Below are 4,369 nucleotides of genomic sequence, written 5' to 3'. Positions count from 1 at the left end.
GGATGGCCATCCTGACTGGTGTTAGGTGGTATCTCAGTGTAGTTTTAATTTGCATCTCCTTGGTGACTAGTGAGGCTGAACATTTTTTCATGTATCTGTTGGCTACTCCTATGTCTTCTTTGGAGAAGTCTCTATTCATATCTTTAGCCCACTTTGTAATGGGGCTTTGTTTTTTTCTTTTTTTGAGTTGGAGTCTAATTCTGTCGCCCAGACTGGAGTGCAGTGGCCGCTCCCAGCCACCGCAGCCTCGACCTACTGAGCTCTGGCGATCCTTCCGCCTCAGCCTTCCAAGTAGCTGGAACTACAGGCGCGCGCTACCAGGCCCAGCTAATTTTTTGATTTATTGTAGAAATGAGGTTTCGCTGCCCAGGTGGGTCTCGAACCCGCGGGCTCAGGCTATCCACTCACCTCAGCTTCCCAAAGGCACGGGATTACGGGCTGAGCCACCGAGCCCGGCTTGTTTTTTTCTTTTCAGCACTTTGAGTTCCTTGTAGATCCTTGATGTTAGGTCTTTGTCAGACATGGAGTTGGCAAATATTTTTTCCCAGTCTGTGGGCTCTCTCCCTGCTCTCTTGATGGTTTCTTTGGCTTTGCAGAAGCTTGTCAGTTTAATGAGGTCCCACTTATCTATCTTATCTCTTATGGCCTGGACACTTCGGGTTTTGATCAGGAATTGGTTGCCAGTCCCAACTTTCATAAGATTGTCTCCTGCATTTTCTAAGTTTCTTACAGTTTGAGGTTTTACATTTAGGTCTGTGATCCATTTAGAGTTGATTTTTGTGTATGGGGATAGGTAGTGGTCCTGTTTCAATCTTTTGCATGTGGTCAGCCAGTTTTCCCAGCACCATTTATTGAATAGGTTGAGGCTGTCATTAAACCAACTCATCATATAAACCTCGCAAACAGCCTAAAAAACGAATACTGTGCTCTAACAGCGTCCTGTTACTAGTTGCTTTACTGCCAATATCTGCTCCCCCCCGCCCCCCCCAGACCCTGCATCCCAAAGTTATGTGACTGTCAGTGTTTGCTTTCCCAGTGTTTGCATTTTAGAGACAAGTGATTAACAACATCCCTGATAGTGACTGCTTTAGTGCGGACATCTGCACTTTAAGGCTGTGGAACCAGCCTCAACAGTGCTGACATCTACATCTCAAGGCCAGGCAGGACAGCTTAAACTCCCTAAACTGCTTCTCGGCACCCACTTAATTTGAACTGGGGTATATAAGTGATTTGCAAGAAAACAAAGGCTACTGGTTTCTCTCTAGAGAGCCAGCCACCCGCCCCCTTCTTTTCTTTTCTTTAATAAACCTTTTTAACCACCAGTGGCTCGTCTCTTCCTTCTCGAGATATGACATACTTACAAATAGTAATAGTACAGCCATACCCCAAGGGCTGGGGAAGAAAAGTCACAAAGTTTGAGCATTTTGATGGGAAGATAGAAAGGTAAAGAAGAAAGGAACTGTGTACAGATACGGATCTAGTTAGCCAATTTGTTATTCACAGGATAGGGGTTAGCAATTCAGAAAGTCTTTCATGTGTCTATCAGGACTGAGACAATAAACACATTGTGGTAATGAAAGCATGCAGAGCTTATTGAAAGAACACAGGAACTGACAAATCTTGGCAATCTGAGCAATAGAATACGTAATGACAACAATGGGTTATAATCCGTTGAGTAAACATACACAACAGAATCCCATACACAATAGAATCTCAATTAAATGAGAAGGAATGATAGAATAATCACCATTAGGTGAACACCATAGGGATAATTGTTGCAGACCCGAAACACCTATGGAAGCAACATTAGTAGGTAAAAGCATGATGGGAAGCAGGATTTTGCATGATTTTAAGATAGTCTCACAAGAGACTAATTATAAAGGGAAAAAGCCACTGTACAGTGGAGAAATCTGGCAGACACCACTTTCACCAAGAGACCAAGGTAACGTCACCAGCAATAAGACATACTGATACCAAGCACCTCCCAATATAATGTGCTGAGAAGGCACAATGTCACTTTGGTGATATTCTTGTCAAAGATGTGTAATCTCAAAGTAATTGTGAGAACACATCGGATGAACCCAAACAGAGATGTTCTTCAAAATAACTGGTCAGGATTCTTTAAAAGTGTCAGAAATGGGAAGGGTAAAGAAAGACTGAATAACAGTCACAGATGGGAAGAGAAGAAAGAAACCCAATGACTAAATGCATTGTGAGATCCTGATTTGGATGCTGGGTTAGAAAAAGGATCGTGAAAGGAAGAAACCCCAGAAACTCAGAATAAACTTAGCTTTAGTGCTGCCATTTTGCTTAGTGTTTCCCGTGACACACTTTGCTGAGCAACTTGCACATTCTTCTTACCCTATAACTATCAGCAGAAAAGAATAGCCTTTCCCAGAACCAATTTTCCCAGGGCTAGGCCTTAGAATGCAGTGATTATTCAAAACCCCTTAAGCATGTCCAATTCTCCTAATAATCTTTCTTCTAGACATTCGTATTGATACATTGTTATCAGCCATCCATAAGACCTCCAGCCCACGATCCCCAGTCATGAGATGCTGGTGGTGCCTGGCCATGTCAAGATCCAAGACTTATGTGACTGTGATCGACATCAAAGAATACAGCCCTGGACACTCCTTTTGACCCAGACCCCTTCAAGCTCAAACCCCCTTGTCCCAAGGGCCCTTAAATATACCCGGTTCTCAGCTCTTTGAGGCCATACTTGCCCGTTGAGTGCCGGCCCCTTTCTGTCTGTGGAAAGTGGATAATAAACTTTACTTCTTTCCCTGTTGCAATCTTGCATTATTCCCATGGCACGAACCCACCTTGCCCCAGTTTACCTTTTCAGAGTAGAAATAGGATTTCTCCAATGTTCATTACTTGGTTTTGATCATTGCACTGTGGTTATGTCAGATAGTAACGTTAGTAAGAGCTAGGTGAAGGCTACACAGAAACTCCATTATTTTTGCCACCATGTGTAAGTCTAAAGTTTTTCAAAATAAAAAGTTTAAAAAATATATTACTGAAATGTTCCTCTTGAGACAAAGAGATACGGTCCTGCTTTCACATAACTTCAGTAGAAGAAGGGAGATGGATATTTATGCAAATAAATATTACAACTGAGATTACAAAACAGGCTGTGAGGACTGCAGAGTCTGGCCTAGAGCCTCAGAGAGGCTCTCCCAAGGGAGTACTAGCTGGGATCTGAAAAGTGAGGGGGAAATTAAGCAGGTGGAGAGAGAGGAAGAGTTCCACATGGAGGAAATAGGATGAGCAGGGCCCCGAAGCAGTGGGAAAATGGTGCTTGGGGGGAACTGGACCATGTCAGGTGTGGATGGAAGGAGACTGTGCGGTTGACTGGGGAGGGGGAGCTGGGGAGGGCGGCTTGCACACAGCCTTTGGTTCACCTGCACGTCTCCCTGACTGGCAAGTTCAACTTCCTAAATTTGGGTCCTCCAAAGAATTTTCCTTGAGAGGGTCTTATTACCAGAGCAATTTCTTCTTCTTTTGTTTTTTTTTGTGAGTTGGAGTCTCACTCTGTTGCCCAGGCTGGAGTGCAGTGGCATGCTCACGGCCACCCTGGCGTCGACCTGCCGGGCTCCGGCGATCCTTCTGCCTCAGCCTTCCAAGTAGCTGGAACTACAGGCACGCACTACCATGCCCGGCTGATTTTTTATTCATTGTAGAGACAAGGTCTTGCCAAGTTGCCCGGGCTGGTCTCGAACCTGCGGGCTCAGGCAATCCACACTCGCCTCGCCTTCCAAAGTGCTGGGATTACAGGCTGAGCCACCGAACTTGGCCTACCAGAGCAATTTCCATTGGGGTTGGCATGTCAGGAGAGGTCCACCTTTTCTTCTTCTTCCTCCTCCTCCTTTTCCTCCTCCTTCTTCTTCTCCTTCTTTCTTCTCCCTTCTTCCCTTTAATTTTTTTTAATGTTTGAATTCAGATCAGAGAATTGTTTAAGGGGCTTGAGTCAAGCACAGCCTGGACATTGTGTGCTATAACAAAGCCTGGAGAACCTCAGAGGGCTGCCTGTCAGTTTCATTTCCGGGGCCATGTGACTTATAAACCACCGCACTTGTGTTACTTATGACCACTTGGTAATTAGTTCTCAATGCCTCACTTTCACCCCATGTGCAGGTATTTTGTTTTTTTTAGCAGTCTTAGTGTGTGTTCCTTAGCAATCTCAACTCTCCTTTTTCTTCTTTCAGTGTCTTTGCTGAAGATCCGGATTCAGCCTCTTAAATGAATTTTGCCTATCATTTCTTTCTTTTTTTTTTGAGTTGGAGTCTCACTCTGTCGCCCAGACTGGAGTGCAGTGGCTGCTCCCGGCCACTGCAGCCTCGACCTGCTGGGCTCCGGCGATCCT

This window comes from Carlito syrichta, unplaced genomic scaffold (genome assembly GCF_000164805.1).
Source record: "Carlito syrichta isolate Samal-C Ts95f unplaced genomic scaffold, Tarsius_syrichta-2.0.1 Scaffold107891, whole genome shotgun sequence".
Classification (NCBI taxonomy): domain Eukaryota; kingdom Metazoa; phylum Chordata; class Mammalia; order Primates; family Tarsiidae; genus Carlito; species Carlito syrichta.
The sequence above is the reverse complement of the archived record's forward strand: the minus strand, read 5'-3'. Positions refer to the sequence as shown.